At 39.4% G+C, this 21,205-nt stretch overlaps 1 protein-coding gene across 5 annotated transcripts in view; it reads right to left on the minus strand.

Annotated features, from left to right (window-relative positions):
- Positions 1 to 21,205, minus strand: part of DIP2C (disco interacting protein 2 homolog C) — a 327,852-nt gene that overhangs the window by 293,070 nt on the left and 13,577 nt on the right. The window lies entirely within an intron of this gene.

Raw genomic sequence — 21,205 nt, forward strand, 5'->3', positions numbered from 1 at the left:
GTCTCATTCACACCGCTTAACGGCCAAACTGTGATACTAAGCATTGCATGGGCCATGAATCATAGTGTGGTAGCAGTTATTCACACAGAAAATGCATGACATACTGATTTAACATGCTGAACGGAGTAGAACCCTGTCCTAGAACGTAACTTAAATTATTAGTTTAAATTAAACGTTACCCTCAAGGCAGCGGGCTTGTATTCAAATTTCAGATAATAACATAGGCCCTGGTTCAAGTGCCATTGAAAACAGTGGAAAGATTCAGAAACGCTTCCAAAGGCTTTGGATTAAGGTCATGAACGCAGGGTCCCATTTGAGCCTACTCATCGTCCACCGGCAGTCTGGGGGGAAGAAAAGCAAAAAGAAGGGACTACAAAGGACCCCAATTACATAGCATGGCTTCAGGCCCCAGCAACTAGTCATCCAGGCTATATAACACTGAGTATTTGACCTTGCTTTCGTCTGTTGAAGCAGTATGTATTTCTGCAATCCTTACTTGGAATTACTAAGAACAGAAAGGGTACTGCCATCTAATTTCATGCACTTCAGCACACAATACCAAAGACTTAGACAAATTCATACCTCCCACCATACAACTCTAATTCCACTTTCAAAGTTCACCTCCACAGAAGCTGGGCAAATCTTATGTCTCCCAAAAGTCAGTGATGCCTGGCAACATCAGATCACAGAAAACTTGTCCCAAACTCACTACAATATATATGAAAATTCTGCCAATACTCTACATAAATTGGAATTAAATTTATTCTATGGGATAAATTGCAGTATCTTAAGATTCGGTATACGTAACATTGTTGCACTCTCACTTCAAAGAAGTCTAGGCGTCAAAGTGGAAGGTACCACCCTAGCTACATATTTTGTCATTAAAATTATCTAATCCTCCTACAATAGTATCACCCAGAGACCTCAAGTGACACACTGCATTCTGTACCTTCTGCAGCAAAAGGCAGGCAGAATGGAAAATAACAACACATGACAATGTGTTGCTAGGATAAGACATCATGGAAACCAAATGCACTGCACTTAGCAAATAGTGTGACATTCTGTATGTGCTCTCACACACAGAAATACTTAATTTTCTCCAAAGTTTAATCTTTTCCCTCTGGTGGACTTAGATTCAATTTCTTTTCTTTCTTTATAGCTTACCTGAGTTTAAATTTGAAATGTGTTAACCAAATATTGTCTTAGATTTTAATCTATACCACTCAATAAGGATGATGAGATAGTATGGATCCAATTTGGGCAGATTTTCTCTGCTACGCTCCTGCAGAACTATACCCCTAAATGTCATGCGAATTATCGCTTTGTATCAGATGCATCTCTCTTCCCTCATCCTGTAAGTTTCCGAAGCCCCAAGGACGCTCTGAAGGAGAACAAATGGAAATGAAAATTTAGTTGCTGTGCAGAGCCTCAGAGGGCTTTTCTATTGATGACCCTGGAGAGAAGCGAGCTAAGGTGGTATCCCAAATACCTATTTCAAAGAAAAAGTTTTCAAGAGATATAATTTTTTGGCATTTCAGGCACAGCCTATGGTTTTCTTTCTTCTGAAAAAAAATCCATTAAAGGTTAAAAAAAACTTCCAGTCTTTCAAAAGATTAAATTCTCTCTGCAGACTTGAAATTACAGTATCATGGGTTTCTAAACAGTAAGACACTGTTCGCTAGCTACCTCAACAGAATATAAAAAAGGCACATCGCCACTTTGTAAGAGTACGTCCCACTATGAAGCCACACATGCATGTATACAGTATTTTGAGGATGCTTGCCCATTTTGACAGCAACCCACAAAATGAAATTATATGACCTAGAATACCTGAGCACAGTCTCCAGAATGCCATGCTGTCACTTCCCAGCTGGGGTACTATATTTTTAACATTAACTAAATACATTTAGTCACTGCAAAAGTGCAAAAAAGACACTGTCACAGCATTTTCCCACAGTGTGATCACTACAGTAATTTCTTGTCACAATAATAATAATAAAAATAATAGTAATACAGGTGATTCTGCTTGTGTCCTGGTTTTGGCTGGTTTCAGCTGGGATAGAGTTAATTTTCTTCCTAGTAGCTGGTATAGTGCTGTGTTTTGGATTTAGTATGAGAATAATGCTGATAACACACTGATGGTTTAGTTGTTGCTAAGTGGTGTTTACACTGGTCAAGGACTTTTCAGCTTCCCATGCTCTGCCAGGTGCACAAGAAGCTGGGAGGGGGCACAGCCAGGACAGCTGACCCCAACTGGCCCAAGGGCTATTCCATACCATACAACGTCATGCTCAGTATATAACTGGAGGGAGTTGACCGGGGGGCAGCGATCGCCGCTCAGGGACGGGCTGGGCGTTGGTCGCCGGGTGGTGAGCAATGGCATTGTGCATCACTCGTTTTGTACATTCTTTTATCATCATTATTATTATTTTCTCTTCCTCTGCTGCCCTATTAAACTGTCTTTATCTCAACTCACAGGTTTTACTTTTTTTCCCAATTCTCTCCCCCATCCCACCGGGGGGTGGGCAGGGTGAGCGAGCAGCTGTGTGGGGCTTAGTTGCCAACTGGGGTTAAACCACGACAGCTTGTTAGAATTTGGATGGCAGACACTTCACCTGCTGCTATCCGATGAAGCACCAAAGGTATCATTAAGATGTAACCTAAAGTCTTCCTCTAAGAATTCGGGCTTTGATTAGGAAAAAGAATTTGGGCTATGTTAAAAACTGTGTATCTAAATGGTTCCTTCATATTAATGCATACTATTTCCATGCATTTCAAAACAGGCTTTTTACTTTGCCAAAATACTGGGTAAAACTGTCCTTGTGCAGAATGCCTATCTTTTTGAAAAACAAACAGATCTTCTAGACAGGACAAGATACTATTTCAAAGAATTGTACCATAAGAATCAACAGATTTGCACATGACTTTGGAAACACGATAGGGTCTCACAGTCACAGACTTGCAGCTTCCAGAATTAAATGTATTAGGAGAGCAGGAAATAGGACTGAAAAGGATTTCATGGTAAGTCCTTCATTAGTCCTGGCAGTATCTTAGAGCTGGTCTGAATGTTTAGCAAGTTTCTTCAATATATTAGTATGTATTTATATGGCTTAAGGATATCCAAGAGTGGCATTTTCATGACCTCTTCTAATTAAGCTCATGTAGGGAAAAATTCAAAACAGGAGTAGAAACAAATGAGCTGAAGTTAGAGCACACCATAAGACAACTACAGTCTACCTCAGAATGCAAAAATTCCATTGAAGTTTGAGAGATTTCCTTTGGAATGATTTTCAGATATTATCACCTTTTTAAATGGAAAGATGACTGGCAAGTCTAACTATTTGCTATAAGAATTTCAGTGTTTCTGCAGCATCCAAGAGCTAGAAAGGGCATTCTTTGATCTGGTTAATATGGAAAGAAGGGCACAGAGAATCCTTTCTTTAAAGAAAAATAGCTGTACCAATAAAAACTATTTGTGAAAGAGCTGAACAATTTTCTCAACAAAATTGTATTTAAGCTCTCTAAGCTGAAAAGGGAGAAAACCCTCTAGTTTAACAGATACTGCAGAATCCTCCTCTGGTGAGTGATCACTTACAGACATGGAAGTAGTTTGTCCACACTTTCAATCTACTACCCTTGCACAGAGTACTTACTGCTAGATCTCCTGGGGGAGGTCTCCAGCTAACATCAAATGAAAGCCAAATAGCTTATGTGAAAGATACGCAGGCATCTAACTGCAGTGTGGAAGGTCAGTGAGGAAAAAAAGGTACCAAGTAGCTTTACTGGCACAAGTTGGGAAGAAGAACCCTTCAGGATAAAGCCCGGCAGTAAGCGCGAAGCAGCATTTGTTTTCTTACCAAACAATGCCCAGGGAGATTTCTAAGCATTTCTTTCATTCTTCACAGCTGTGGCCTGGGTCTGTTGCTAATAAGAGCCTTCCCAACACCTAACCCACGGTGCTTCTGTACAGGCTGCCAGATGAAAATGAGAGGAATGGGGAAAGAGGAGGGATGTTAGCTCACTACCAGCACTAGCCAAGTCCTCTGACAAGGGCTACGATGGAAGGAGCCAGGTGGGTTGTGCATTGCAAATGCATGATTCCTGGAAGAGAGCCTCTGAGCTGCGGTGTTGGATCAGCAGAGAAACTGGCAACCAACAAGTGCTTCCAGGGCACCAGGGTCCGTAAGGAAATCAGTCTGTGATTTTGGTTTCTGTTACCCACCGCAGCACCCCTCTGCTGTCTGCTCGTTTGCTCTGGAGCCCTTCAGAGCAGGGGTTATGTACTTGCACAACGGCACCCTGACCGTGGCTGCTCTCCACACCTTACTGTAGTAACGATGAAGCAGTTTTTGTCAAGTTCAATGATGATAATGAAGCAAAGAGAAGAGAGCGAGAATGCTCTGATGTTAGAATTAGTTAATGTAAGTAGCAATAGCAAGGCCCTTCTTACTAGCAAGGATCTACAGTGTTTCTTAAACAGCTTTTCTTTGTTTAAAGCTTTGTTTCCTGGATGTGAGAAACTAACAAATAAAAAAAGGCCATAAATAACTGTTTAAGACATTAACTCTTTTCTCCCCTGCTGTTTTTAAAAGCAGTGCAAGCTATAAACTACCCTATAAATATATCTTGAGCTTCCTGTGACAACTTCAGTGTCAAGTAAAGCCTTGCACAATGAAATAGTATTGGTTTCCCATTCCCATTTTGACTACGGATACAGTTTTAATCTCAAGCACAGCCTATTTCACAAGTTTGCTCTTTTATTAGAGCTCTGCTCCTATTATCTTAATATGACTCATGTTATATTGTTTATATTTACGTTGTACAATATTGCATTGTATTGTTCACATACTTTTATGGTACACAGTATATGAAATATTGCTCTATGCAACACAGAATTTCCATTTGCTTTTGCAATTATAGATAGAAAACACTATCAGGCTACAACACTACTCTGAAGCAGCGTACTTCCTTGCATAGACACTGTAACAGATACAAGTTTATGGCATGTTAATTACAATTTTACCTTTTATTTTACTTAATGTTTCCTTTCTCTCTACAAAAGATTCTGCACTCTTAATTAACTGACCAGATGAATTTATGCAGCACATACACACGTTATACCCACCACCATTTCAAAGACCACTGCTAAAAACCCACAGTATTAAAAAAAGTAATCACACTTAAAAAAAAGAAGAGCTATGTATTACTTAACAAACAGTAAGATCACAAACCTCCATCTGGCCAAAAAGCATGTCACAAAAAAAAGTAACAGCTGGAACTCCTACTGTGGAGTTCTGCTTTGCCTTTTTTTGTTTTTCCATATACATATGTATTTAGCACTTTCCAAAATCATCTTAGCAAGAATTTTTAACATAAATAACATCATCAGTTGTATCAAACACACATTGCTTAACTACTTTTATTGCATACTTCAAGTGATTTTATAGAACCTTTCAGTATCATTTTATTCACAACAGTCAATCTGCCTACTAATAGCCACTTGTTAGGAGTCGTTAAGCTACTTATCAGCGAAGGCACAAGTTACCCACTGATACAGTTCAAGTCCTCTCCTACAGAAAAGGCCACACCAGCAACCAGGCAGCCAACCCAGGGACAGGCAGATTTTTATAGATCTAGTAATTTTAAGTCAAGAAAAAAACAGAAAAACAGATTTGCAAGCCTTGGTCTTCAACCACAGTAGCAGACATTTACTGTAACCGATGTTTAGAGATTGACATCTACAAAATGCTTGTAATGATACGATATAATGACTGTAATGATAATGATATAATGACTTCCTTAAGTCTCCCTTGCAGTCCAAACCCTGGCATACAAATAAGAACGAGCAAGCAGAGACAGACATACCAATGGTGTTAATGTATTCATCTTCAAAAACGAATGCATTATAATTCTGTCCGTGTGATAAGGCAGAAAGAAAAACATCTCTAGAACAATAATCCATTCAGTGATATTCTCACATGGATTTGCTTCTGTGATTTTGACTATTTTTTTAGTTGATTAAAAAATTGATAGTAAAACAAGTAACGATTTGCTCCAAGTGTCTGAGTGTCAAAAAATGTTGACATTTTGTAAAATGAACATTCACTTTTCCGGACTATTCAGTTGAGATCTAGTAATACTCATATTCTAGCTTGAGAAAATGCTTTTGCCTCTGAACCGCACTTCTGCTGTATACATTATGGTGCATACGGTACCCTGCATGGCTCCCAGGCAGCTAGCGAGAAACGTCTGTGCAAGCTGCAGTAAACCTGACAAGGTTCGCATCAGTTGAGTTGCTGATCTCTTCTCCCTGGTATCCAGTGACAGGACATATGGGAATGGTTCAAAGCTGTGCCAGGGGAGGTTTAGACTGGACATTAGGAAGCATTTCTTTATTGAGAGGGTGGTCAAACACTGGAACAGGCTTCCTAGGAGGTCGTTGATGCCCCGAGCCTGGCAGTGTTTGAGAGGCATTCGGACAATGCCCTTAATAACATGCTTTAACTTTTGGTCAGCCCTGAATTGGTCAGGCAGTTGGACTAGATGATCATTGTACAGTCCCTTCCAACTGAAATAGTCTATTCTATTCTATTCTATTCTAATTCCTCTCTGCTGTTACCCAACAAACCACTGGGATTATACCCTGGCTCCACAGGAATGGATGGAAGCTTTGCCTTGACTTTGGGCTAAGATTCACTCAGAAGTTTCAGCTGGAGAAAAATGTGGTCTATAAATCTTGTCTGGACGGGAGACAGGATATTTACATAATTCCATCCTATTAGTGACTGAGCCTTGCACTCGCCAAAAGCAAGGATGCTGCCAACAAAAATAATGAAAGAAAAATAGTTCAGTCTCCATTTCACAAATTTTGAAAGCTTCACATTGAGCTATCCCCCAAAGAATGAGAAAACAGCATCCACACCATCTCCACGTGTATCCAGAGGTAATACCCAGGCATATGACAAGTGTACCTCTAACTTTGTTTCACACTGGACAAAACCAGCATCTTCTTAAGCTTCCTGTTGATACAAGCTATTTACTACAGCTTACAAGGGCACAATCACCTTTAAGTCTCCATTACTCAAGTCATTGGACCACAATATTTTTGCAATAAGACTGAAAACAGACATTGATGTTCAATCTACTCAGAAGCAGTCTGCATAAGAAGCACATCACTGCTATAATGTATGCAGTAAATTACCATTTTTCTACAATATTACTTTGTTAGTGTCTGACACACCTGGATTTAAAATATAAATACAATGTAACTTAAAAATACAATTAACATTTCTCCACACTTCTCTATTCTTCTAGCAAAATCCACAAATGTGAGCTACATATAATATCTGAAGGTCAAACAGATTTTTACAAAACATTTTAAGCCAACAGTCATAGAAAACATATAAAATCAATAAGACATATAAAGCTGATTGCAACCTTATAAAAGCTTCAAATCTTTAGCCTGGGTGACACAAATATAGCATTTCACACTGTAAGCAATTTCCCAGCAATGTAAGCCAGTTTACCTTTGCACTACGAAGGGACTTTTGCATCTCTAGACTACAAGTTAACTGTAGTGGTTATTCAGGATGCAGACAACTCCATAAGGCACTGTGCAAGATCAAGAATACCGGCTCATTGCTGCTAATGAGCAATGGCAAACATGGGTGTCCCCACACCTTGTGTAGGAAACTGCCTAGCTTTGTTCTGAGGATGGGATGAAACTATTTGTAGCATTGTCACATAAAGCATCTTTGAAACCAGCTAAAACACATACTAAAAAAAAAAAAATTTTTTTTTTAAAATCAGTCAGCAACAGAATATATGCCTAGGAAAAATAAGAGCGTACTTTAAATATTGTCTGAGAAACATAGTAAGAGTCAGAATTTTCCAGTAACCGCTGCTCAGTATTTTTTGGTATTTCTCTCCTAGGTGAAAGTAGTTTTACGTAACAATAAAATGAAAATACAAGATTTGTCTTTTGGGGAAAAGGATGCAGGGAACAATAACATAACAGAAGGTGGGTTTTTTGGTAGTATCTGATGTAAATACTCAGTCTCAAACCCTTGTTCTCCCAGTCAACCATTTCTGAAGACCTTTCCAATACTCCACATAACATGGCAAATGAGTATAGGTGTTCCAACTTCTCTATACCTAACTGCTCTCCGTGGATGGCCAAGGTGTGCTTCTACAGCAGCAGGCTTTCACAAGGAAAGTCAAGTGAAATGCATGACAAATGGTCTAGAGTTAATGTCAGGACATCCTCATGCCTTCAGCAACCTCTGTTCCTGCTCAGAGGTGCAGTCATGCATCCAGGTATCACTCTTCTGACTGGTCTCAGCCAGGTAACTCCAAAACCAACAGGGACCTCTTATATTCACTGTTTGCAGAGTCTGCACTACGTCCAAAATGTTCAAATCACATTAAGTTTCTAGGTTGCTTTTTTGAGATTAAACCGATAAAATTGACATGTGTGCCGTTAAAAATTTTAACAAAATGACTTTTTTTAATAAACAGGCAGATTGATGCTTTCTACAACTCAATCACCTTTGACTAATAAAGATTTAAGGGAATCTCCAATAAATGCCAGCTAATCGCAAATCTTTAAGGATCGTTCCTTTAAAACTTACAATAAAATATGAGTGAGCAGATGCAGCAGGTATGGAAATTCTCACGTCAGTGCTCAGGGTGCAGGCAGAATGCTCTTCCAAAGAATTCAAGAATATCTTTGATACTTTCTGCATCAAAACACCACCAGTTAGAACACAGACATTTAATCTTGTGGCTGTCAGCAGAGCTAGGACACAGCTAAATTTACTTTGTGGATATGCCCTAAGCAGTAATCTATATAGGAAGGGAAAATAGTAACATAGAAGGTAGAAGGTATATATAACACCGTCAAGATTTTGAAGACGTACTGAAATAGAAAGGAGACGATATGAAATCTTGTCAGATCTTTATATAGCTAACCCAATAGAAGATAATGTTGCCCAGATCAAGTGCAGAAAACACGGATGTTGATAAGAATTTTTTTCCAATTATTTTTCTGGCCTGATACTGTATGGCACTGTTTTCTGCAACACAATGCACTATTTCATACACAAAAAGAAACACTGTCCACTGAAAATTAACATGTGGTAGAACATTCCTCTGCAAGACGTAAGTGATTTAACAATGAGATTTGGGATTATGTCATCTGACCATATTGTTTCTATGGTCTTTAAGGCAAATTAACTAACTTGCATTTCCAGCATCACAGCTAGGCCTACAATTTTTATTCCAGGTTGATATGCACACACGGATGCACTAAGAATTAATGAGAAACACTAAACAAATATCAGGGTACACACTGTTGTTAAAGGTGCCACTGCTTCAAAGATCTTTTGTATTGTTGCATCATTTTTGTGCACCTGGAATAAATTTTTGCCAGTTCATGCAAATAGATGTGGCACAAGGATATTCACAGATGTGGCATGATACCACCAAAATGCATGAGAAGCAACCCTACCCTTCTAGGGCTGGGAACATTATAAGAAAATTCAGGGATATACTTAGGGCTGCTTAGTTTGTCACTCAACCAAAACCAAAAAACACATGAAGTCTTGGCAGAATGTGGTTAATTATTAACTTTATTTATCATTTTACAAAGCAAACTATAACAATTCATAAAAACAAATATCCAGAATATCCGAAACCACACATTAATAATAATGAAACCCCAAAACTGCAGATCACAGAATTAGACTCCATTAGGCACATTGTTGCAGTAAGTGGCACCCATTTAGAAGATGAAGGAGAGCCAAAAACACAGTCTTCTATGTAGAGACCCAACATGAGCGAATGGAGCTAGATTAATACAGCAAATTCATATAAATCCGGGATAAGAATGGAAACCGGGCATGTTTTTCCATTTTTTTTTTCCTTTTGCTAAGACAAACAGAAAAGATTTATGAATCTAAACACAAACAAGTCAATAACAATACTGAACAATTCTGTGCTGTTATTCATGCTCCTCAGAGCACCCCAGCCCCCAACAAACACTGCCCTACAGGGAAAGGAGTCCAACCTGTGTTTGATGTGATGGAAATGTTTTGGTTAAGAAAAAGCATCAATATACAGGACAAGTTTTAAACATGCTTAAATACTGCCCTTATTATGAGTGAATGTAAGCTCATAACGGAGCATTTTCTTGAATCATGTCACAGTCAAGGAACAGAAGAAATGGCGCATGGTAATTCTAATACCCTCTCTCGCAGGAGATCTTGCAACACATCTTGGCTTCAAAGGATGTCTTTGCCGCTTCCTTTTTTGGTCTTACTGAAAATACATCAAAAATAAAAATGCTAGCCCCAGAGTAGTTTCAGATATTACAAATTCTCTTTGCCATCAATAGCTGGAGTCCAGTTATGCTGAAGCAAAGTGGCAGTCAACCTCGCTTCTTTTAATTTAAGATGGGACACAAACTAAGACAGAAGAATGTACCAGTGTTATGAGGCAAGAGAAATATTTTCAATATCCACAAATGGTAACATTATTACTTCTTAGGTTAAAAGACTCTAATAAATAATTTCTCAAATCTGAAATTACTGCACCTTTCTATGACAGTCATTACTGTCATTTACTGACAACTCTGGTTATGAACATTTCATTTAAAACAGTTGTAAATAAGACTTTATACCTTCTTGATGCCAAATCTACATTGTTAGTCACATATCTGAGTCAATCCCTTCCCTCTGAGCGTAACTGTACCCTCTTACACATAAGTATACAAGCAGTCTGATATCCAGGTGAGGAACCTGGACAGAAGTCTCATAAAGTAAAATTAAAACAAAACAAAACAAACAAACAAAAAAAAAACCCAACAACCAAAAAACCACCACATAACAGAAACACCTGTGTATTTGAAAGAATGTTTGTGCATCTCTATCTGTGAGGTACCTCGATAGCCTAGGGTGGAAGTATTATGCCTCAGTATATCCCTATCTAGAACAGCACTTTAATAACTTCCTAAATTACATTTTTGTGCTCCACTCGCTTTCTTACTCGAGAAAAGTCTAAAACAAAAAGGGTTTAGACTTCAAAACACTGAGACACTATGACAGAACTTCTGTTGCCACTCTCTGAAATTAGCACGACAATTAGATGGGTGTAAAAACCAGCAAGAATGAATGCAGCCGAACAGAGTCTCTTCTTCAGATACACTGCATTTATTTGTTTTCAAAATTAAGCCCAAGGATCTGTAGTTACAATTGCTACTTTTTTTCCGACTCCAAGCATGTATTCAGATATGTGTTGGCTCATTATTTCATACTATAATAACCTCCAGTTTGCTTTCTATTTTGCAAACAATATCACAACAGTTGAATTGTCTTAAGCTTTTTGTGAAAATTTTTTTAACATGACAATTTCAAACTACCCCCAAGCATTTGGCTGGCTCTTGATTTTTACTATAAGCTACCCTTGTGTTTTTATAATATATACTAAATCCTAATCAAATTGAAAAATACATCAATAACATGCAAGAATATGGATTGAAGTGACTTATTTTATGTATCTTCAGACATGTGACAAGAGAGGAAAATGGGAAATACAAATCAAGAAGAGGAGACAGCATTTTTTAACCAATATTTTTCTATACCCCGCTCTTCCCCCCCATATTCCCAAGCCTTTGGCAATACTCACACTAAATACAAGCATAAAATTGCAATTTCCAAAAAAAGTACCCACTGAATTCACAAACTGCTTGATCCAGCTTGCTTTTGGTCCTACAGTTTACATTGCTTAAAATTGACATGATTTGGTTAAAATGGTTCTAAGAAAGACATTCTGGGTTAAAACGGAAAAGTTTTAACACTATGATGCAATCAGAAGCAATAGTTCTGAAACTGCATGGTGGATCCAGTGATGACATCAGCTCATGGAAAAGAATGGAAGAAAAAAAAAAATTGACCAAAATTCAGGCTGTCAAAACTTAGAAAAAGTATGTATTAGCATCTCTGATTAAAAGCAAATGCTTTCAGTTTGGAAACTTTTTCTGTCAGTTCTACTTTCTTCTTCCTGCCTCTCACTAGTGTCCTCTCCTCGTCAGGAAGCCAAGCAGCCCCCCTCATGCCAAGTCACCAACTACAAGCTCACAAACTCTGAACTGCCACCGCACAGTACTCGGCAGAGACGGCAGTAATACTTTGTGTGATGTTCCCTCTTCTTTCCACAAAAGGTGTGAATGCCAAAACCTCCACATCTCAAGGCAAGGTTATTTTGTCACTGTCTTATCCTTCTGTTAAATAGATAATTTCTAGGAAATGTGAGTGCTCTACTTACTTACCCCTTGGCAAAGAAGCAAGGCAAATACAATGGCAAAAGCAAAAGCCCTGCATGGGGCTGCTGTGGGACAGTATTCAGGCTGGCTTGCATTCTTCCATTGACTTTCTTTTCTTTGGGAAGAGCTTCAGTTTTGAGGCTGTTGTCATGTTATCTTCTTAAAAACAAGGGTTTTCATTCATGGCTGAGATACCCAGGAAATACAACTGGGGCAGGGCACAGGGTCAAGCGCTGACCCACACTTCGTTTGGTAGTTAGTGCTCTCACTGACACAGTTTTGGCCCATGACAGCCAGCACTGTCCCAGATAATGCCCAGACACAGTTCAGGGAACAGCACGTATCACAGACTGTTCACAGTAGGCAGTCTGGATACAACCACATGCTGCAAAAAGGTTTAGACACCTATATGTGAGCCAGGCCGGGCCACTCAATCACAGGACCAGGGAACCATCCTTGGCCCTGGATGATTTTCAATGCCAGTATTGACAGATGAGGGCTTACAGTTTGAGGTGCTACTTCTACAATACACACCAAAAAAAAAAATTCTGTGTAGGAAAGACAACAGATTGACTGAACTCTTATTTTACATATCAAATCTTAACTACCAGAAATCATGGAGAAAGTGATCTAAAGGAATTACTTGGGTATATATTGCACTTATGAAGCTCATGCAAATCTGAGCTCTGTAACAGAAACCAGATGCTCTTTGGGTAAACTGTTGCCTGATTTTCGGATGCTAATCTTTCACAGCTGACTGATGTGGACACCTCATTTAAAAATAGACAACAGGGCACTCTGAGATTCTACCTGAATTGGCTCTCTGCAGAGGTCTGGACTATCCTTCATCATCCTCTTCAGTATGCTCCAAACTCAGATGAGTTTTTTTTATTAACAGAAGAAAATCTAAAACCTACAAGAACACTAAATGTTTTTGAGCCATGAAAAAAGCTGGTGATAAACTACCATGATTAACTCTGAAAATTCAACCATATTTTTTCCAGTATTATACCTAGCATGAAAAATAACCCCCAAAATTATATTTAAACTAGAGACAGGATTTAAAATCCCTGAAGAACAGAGTGGTAGAGTCAAATAAGCCTCTTGGAACACCAACCTAAACATTTCCAATCCTGCTGCATCTTTTTTGGTAAAGTTAATTGCAGAGGCATGCTCTCATTCCTGCTGGGATTCAGCTGCCACCGTTCCCCTCTGAATGCAGCCACGAAACCCACTGTCCCCACGGCAAACATGGCAGAAGTGAATGTGTGCCACCAGGTCCTTCAATTCACAGTCCAATACATTAATCATGATATTAGTGAATGTACAGAACTGAGCAGTGGTGCAGCTGGGCACCAGAACACATCCTCAGCCACCTCAGCTTCACTCACAAGCAAAGGGGTGGTGCAGACAGCGGGGGGCAATGCCACCCTGAAGGATTCCCACCTGAACAACAGAACATGTCTGAAGGTAAACTAAGCCTTGGTGCTGAAGAACAGATGCTTGTTGCTTCACTGCTAAAATGTTCCAACATTGTATTTTTCCTGTTGTCCACTGGACACTATTACTGTTTTTCCTTCATTGTCTGCGCCAGATATAAAAAAGGGCAAGAGGGAATACGAAGAACCATGTGCTTCCAAGACTGCAGTTCCTGCCCATTAAAAGAACATTTTAAAAAGTTACAGCTACATCCAGAATACTATTTATCCAGCTTTACAAGTGGGAGCATTTAGCCCAGTAAAAAAAAAAAAATTACAGGACCTTCAGGCTTATTCCTTCTTTAGGACTTCTCTTGCAGTGTACATTATTACAGTATTATAATCAAATATTGTTTACATAATTTAAAAAATATGAATAAAATTATTCCAGATGTGAAAGTCTTTGAGGCTGGAGATACCACGTCAATACTGCAAAGACCATATGGCTTAAAAATGGTTGCATAAGCAGGTTTTGTGTCCACTTCAGGAACACTGGAACTAAAAACACTGGATACAGTATAGTCTCCCCAAATGGCTAAGATGCCTCATATAGTCTTGGTCTTCCTCACACTGAATCCCTCACATCACCAGTTGACCTCTTTTAGGATTTTCCAGGTATTCTTTCTTTTTGACGTGCCCTTGTGGATGCTCTCTCTTCTTCTAACTCCAGTTCTGTTATCCATCCCTAGACAGCAGAGTCCTTAACTGTGCAAGCCCTAAGTATATGCCCATTTCCAACCGTGTGTTTCACTTCTAATTGGTTGCAATATGACTTAAGCCCACAACAAAAACAGTATGTCCCCTGCAACTATATTTGTACCTACACACTTCCATAAGCAAATAATACAATCCAGTTGCACAACTTCACAACAGTACCCCAATATAAGTTTCTTCTGTGTGAATGTCATACTGCAATTTCCAGTCCAGTCAGTTTTTCACAGGACAGTCCACAATAAAATGCCCCACAGACTTTTATAATAGACTGTAAAGAAAGATGTAAGTACTTGCTCTTGGCTTTAAGTGGTAGCACAGTGCTCCCATAGTAGCAATTTCATTTCTTAAAGTATAATGGAGTCCAACTTCAATATACTAAGTTATATCAACCCCAGCTTTGTCAATAATACCTAATGTGATGTCCAAAGCTAATACTTTTTTAAGAAGCCATATACAGCATAGTTTCCTAAACATAAGAGCCTTTTCTAAGACCTGAGGATGAATCACCGCTGGAGAACATCAAGCTGGAAACAAAGTACAGTTTTTCCCCCAGCACAGGAAAGGATGGTCATCTAACAAGAACTGTAGTTCACCCACAGGATGTTAGACGCGAGGTAGGAATTACTGGGAGAACCTTTTCGTGTGTGTGTGTGATCAGCAGACATATGAATTTCTTCTGACCTGAAAGGAAAACTCAAACAAAACAGCTATCAACTTAGGAACCCCTGAAATATCACAGAAAAAAAAGAAAAGAAAAAAAAAAAATCACTGCTCATGTCTTGAGCTACTGATACGCCATTATTTATATGCTAGAGCACTTATTGATATGTTGGTTGGAGATGTAACTTTAAGGGCACATGTTCATCTACAGATATTTCAGGACAACTGGTTCTGCACATTGGCAAATTAAGCTGCTGTCTGTTCAGCCACTACTTCAGATGGTGAAACCGCTGCAGCCTTGCTGCCCATTCCGCCTATGCTAAGGCTCTGAGAAGCAAACACTGCGTCTGTCACTGACAGGGACGTTTGAGCCTGTACGTTCAGCCACCACCCCAAAGACAGAGGAACGGCTCTTGTTCAGAAGCAGTGTTCACCTCTCCTACGGTTCAATTATGCCTAATGCTGCTGAGAAGCCCTTGAGCCAGCTTTGGATTTCAAAGCTCTTTTGCTTCCATCCAAAGACTTTCTGTATGTCTATGTCCCTGTCTGCCAAATTGATCTTCCCTTTCTCATTATTTTCCCAACCAATTATACGGGTCTGAATTTGCTCCAGTTTTAAATTTGGTTCAGTGAGAGCCAGAGCATTTTGTAACAAAATGCCCCTACAGAGATCACCAGATACTGCAATTGGAAAGGCGCAATGTGTTAAAATAAGCCTCAGGATATATACAACAGAGTTTTACTTTATTCACTGTGTATTTTGAGGTACCAAGGGTTATTATGGTTAATTGTTCCAAGCCAAAAGACATCGTTGTAAGCAACAGCAGCGTGTAATTCATTTCATGTGACCAAGTAGAAACATACACATCACAAAACTAACTGGAATAGATATTTGTTAAGTCCGTTTCACAACAAAAGCATTGGTGGCTCATTAGAAAGGGTGTGAGTCAGTATAAAAGCCAAAACACTACTGAGAAGCGATAAATAAAATAGGATTAAAATTATCTTCTTGTACCAGACAGTTGAGACTGAGCATCAAGAAACCCCACACACCCTGGTGTGATTTAGAAGGCCTCCTTGTGACAGTGATCTGTCCCTTGTCCTTTTCGACCTCGGCAGTTTGGGAGTGTGGTGGGGAAGGGGCTTGCACATCTGAGCCACAAAGCTGAGGAAAAATCCGTGACTCAGAATGGGGGTAACTTGCGCATGCCTATCCCTAAGGGAGCTGCTGCTTCCCATAACACTCCCATAAGTGGGAAGATTTGTTCATTTGAGGAGTCAGTGTGTGAGGTTTTTCTTTCCCCATCTTCTCTGCATGTATATTGCTTTACACCTTTAAATATGCCTACACACACACACACTGCATGTAAAAATAATGACGTCTGTGTACTGATTTTTACAATTTAAAAAGCTACTTCCTTAAATATCACCGAAAATAAATCATTGCCTCAAGAGATGTTTCCACACCTAAATTCTTAGGTTCTCTAATGTGTCACATTTAGCCTTTAATGGAACACAAAGTCCTTGTCCAAATACATTTTTATGCCTAAATTTTAGTTATTCCACCACAGTGACAGAGTAACTTCTTACCCTCCTCATCCTGTAGCAGTGGGTACAAACAAGAATTTTGTACAAAGCTTTGCAGACCATTCCTTCTACTGCACAAACAATCAAAAGTTTCCTTCATTATTTAGATCTTATGAAACACAGCAACAGAGAACTAAACCACCATAAATGCGAGATACCACAAAAGGACCGAGCTCCTTGCAGCCACTACGTTTTCATACAGCTTAATGAAACAAAACAAACTCAGCGGGAAAACAGCGATCCTTCAGACTACATTCAGTAGAGCCCAGGTACACTGAGGAAAACACCATGATGGATGGTAAAAGGAAGATGAAAATAAAAATGCAAAACAAATCATAATCGTATTCCGTGATCCTGAACAGAATCTTTTATTTCATGTCTTGATGACAGTAATACATTATCAAATTCCTAAAACTGATACAATTTATGCCTTTGCCATATGATGTCAAAGGACAGAGATACCCATCACCTGGGCTCTCCCATTCTGGTTTTGACATTTTGAAAATCCGGAAAAGAAAAGAAAAAAAATCTTCTCACCCATTCCTCAACTGCCTCTTTTTCCCATAAAAGAATGGCTTGAATACAGTCTTTGGAAAACTACCTGGTTGGATCTAGATTTTCCATATGCCTGAGCTGCAAACTCAGCCCTGGAAAACAGGAGATAGGCATTTTTGTCTTTGGCTGGTGATGACAGTAATTGGCCTATGAACCACTTTTGTTAAGGCAATACTAGAAAAAAAGAACAGCTCCAGCCTTGCTCTTCCTTCCTTCCTTCCTCCCTCTTCCTGCCTTGCAGCAAAAGGTAAAAAGAACGAGACTCAAAACATTTTCCAGAAAATGGGTGCCTAGATCCCCTTGTATTTAGGAGGAAAGGCAATTGCTGTAATCCCTCATTTTCTCACTGTCACTCAAAGGCACGAGGTATATTGAACACAAGGGCCTGCCTTGGGCTTTTAAGGTGATTGCACTCATATGGCTGCAGACAGGAGGCCTCTCTCCGCGACACGTGGCTTCTGACAACTCACTGCAAGCATATCAAACATATCCTTCACCAAAACGTTTATTATATTATATTCTTCTGCTGACGTGCACTATCTCATGGAAATAAAAGTAGATTCTCTCCTTGTTACCTGGTTAGCCTGATTTTTAAAGCATATTCTCAAATATCACAAGACTTCCCACTTTCCTCTCCTGCCCACCTGAGAACTGGGGTCACCACTATACCCTGCAGCGCAGGATTTTGACTGACTTGCATCAGCCTGATTTCAGGTCCTGGAATCCAGTATTGCCATCCTGACACCTGCAATCACTGTCTTTACCCTGAAGGCAACCAAAGACACTTCTTCAGACAGAACATGGGTGATACAATTCTGTTTCTGAGGCTGCGGTACAGAAGCAAGCTAAGTTTGAGGACCTTCAACCTCATACTATAGAAATGAAGAACATCATCACCCAAAATCTTTTAAATCTACAAATTCAGTAAGGCACAGAGAAAGCCCACAAAATGAGAACTAGATATGGGCAGTTCTGTTGTTCTTCATCTAATGACCTGAGAATGTTAAACATATAGTGGAGCACCATTTAAAAAAAATAATGCTTTTAAAATCCCTAACCTTTCACACAGTAATCCAAAAGAAAGACTGTTGATCCCTTGATTAATACTGACTCTCTTTTTTAAGCAAGCAATGACGATGCCAAAGATTTGGTTTTTCCATGCAGGAGGCAGATATGCTCACTCCATGTGTGACAATTTGGTTTAAGTTAAACCGTCAGTATCAATGAGATTGAAGCACATGCTTAAAATGCTTTGCTGAACTGGGACCATACTCTACATAACTTCCTCTTGCAAAAGCTATGTCCAGCTGCTCACTGAATAGTCAGGAGACGACGTGGATATGGAAGTTCTTCCATATTTAAAAGCTGTGTTCATACCCCAAAAAATACAGTCCAGCTCTTTGGACCTCCCTTTTTACAGAGAGGAAGAGAAAGCCTGGTAGCTAGGAAAGAATTAATAGCATGAGGCCAAACACTCAACTGAGGACCACAGCCACCAAACAGCTTTCATAAGAAGATCTTACTGTGGGTAACGTGCCAAGGTATCTGGTGACTGCTCTTCTAGCTCAGTCAGGAGGATTCACTATTGCATTACTGACACGAAACTTTGAAAAAATATGCGATATTTAAGTGCACGATTACAGATGCATGCAACTCTCAAACCAGGTTTCAATAAAAATAATAACAGATCTCATCAACATTCCAGATATTTTCATATCTAAAATTGATGTTAATAAGTAATCGAACAAACTCATTTGCAAAGCCATTCAGTTCTGTTCATTTCCCTGCTCCTGACAGAACCAAAGGAATTACTTTTCCACAGATATAAACAGGCATATACTTCTACAGGAAAAAAACCTAGGAATTGTTTAACTGACAGTCATATACCTGAGTGATGATCATAATGGCAGTATTAAAATCATCACAAGCAACCTTACCCACGCTTGAATTCTAGATCATTTACATAAGATGTAAATTTACTGCCATTATCAAGTTTTGCATACAAAAAACAGTAACATTACTTTAAGTGAAACTGCTTCAAAAATCAAGTATCTGTTTAGTGCATTGTGCTTCACGTCCCATGTTGCATATTTTTGTTGACTATCATTGATGTGCACGTGGCATAATTACAACCAAAATTTAAAAACTTGGTGTTACAGAAGATCTCAGCTGGGGAGCCACTGGTAGCAGGTATGAACATACTGCAGGAGAGGCTGAGCACGTCATTCCAAGAACCAAACACAGTGTGAAATCCAGGGGAAATGTACTGGGAAGTGGAAAATTACTTAACAGTGAAAGGGTGGAAATTTAAGGGTGTATCACAGAAAGGTTGAGGCTGGAAGGAGCCTCTAGAGGACATTTTGTCCAATCCCCCTTCTCAAGCAGGGCCACCTAGAACAGGTTGCCCAGAACCATGTCCAGACAGCTTTTGAGTACCTCCAAGTATACAGAGTCGACAATCTCCCTGTGCAACCTGTGCCAGTGCCTCACAGCAAAAAAAGTTTTTCCTTGTATTCAGACAGTGTAGTTATATAAAATACTTTACTCAGCAGCAAAACTGGCTTAAGATGTTTCCATACACACGTCCCTTCCCAATGCATCCATTTTTTCCTCCATCCATGCTGTTCAGATCCCTGTTCTCAGTTGGGTGCAGTTATTTACGAAGCTGCGCTATGTAGCAAATTGCTGAATTGATCCAACTTTAAAAAGCTATGAAAAGAAATTCCCTCAGGGGAAAAAAAAGAAAAGAAAAAAAAAATCCACAAGATTTTCTTCCTCTTCTTTTTTCTTTTGGCTCTGCTTTTTTGTTTGTAAACCCAGGGATCACTGGAATCATGACCCACCTGCAAACAAGAGCATGGCAGCAGGGACATTGGATAGGACTTTCAAAAGCCAGCTTCCTCCCACATCATGCAGCACCCTCAGTACTGCTGGTGCAAGTTGGGCTCCCCAGGGAGTTGTATTTTGTGGGTACTCAACACCAAAGTCTAAACTGAGCATAACAGTTGCACTGAGCAGAGAAGAGGTGCAGGATACAGCAATCATACAACCCCCCAACTCTTCCCCTGAATATAGACTATGCCTCAAAATACGTGCAAGTAACATGACTCTGCCTCAGCTGGCGCTGAACTCAACAGAGCTAGGAAGTTAATATAAGCCAAGAAGGCAGCCCTCTATTTGTTTCTTCTTTTCCATATAGAAGGGTGAAAGGAGACATACTTCAGTATTTCAGGGATGTTTTATAGCTATACTGCATGCTGCACATTGTGCTAAATGACAGTGCTGGGGAGGGGCAGGGTGGGAGCAAGAATCTTTATATAGAACTGAGAGCAGTAATTCAGCCACTGACAGTCACATGAATACAGCCCTGCTGAACACAAACAGTATCTTTCTCTGGTATTAGGCTATTAGGCAGATAAAGCTCCACTTTGGATTTAAAAGACTTAAACTGACAAACGATCTTGTTTTTCTTCACCCTGCTAACCGTGGCACAGGGCAGGATGAATCTCAGCACTTTCCACTGCTTATATAACAGGTGTACTCATAAATATGCAAAGATGATTTGAAGATACAGTTTCTAATCCATGCTTTATGCCTGAACAATCTAAATGGCTTTCATCATGTAGACAGCATTGCTGGCTCTTTGCAAGTAGTTCCTTTATAATTTTAGGCTCTATAAGCCTATTTTTGTTTAGTGTGGGTTTCACGTGAATTAAAAAAAAAAAAAAAACTGAAACAAAACCCACACTGAATGGGGGTATTATTAAGAGAAATGCATTTTTAGATGGAAAATAAATGTCATGATTTATCTCCAGATCAGATTTCAAGAAATTTAAGATGCACGTTTCTCCATAAATGCCTCACACTGCATGGAGAATATCCTAATCTAGCT

This window comes from Mycteria americana, chromosome 2, assembly GCF_035582795.1.
Source record: "Mycteria americana isolate JAX WOST 10 ecotype Jacksonville Zoo and Gardens chromosome 2, USCA_MyAme_1.0, whole genome shotgun sequence".
In the NCBI taxonomy this organism is placed as follows: Eukaryota; Metazoa; Chordata; class Aves; order Ciconiiformes; family Ciconiidae; genus Mycteria; species Mycteria americana.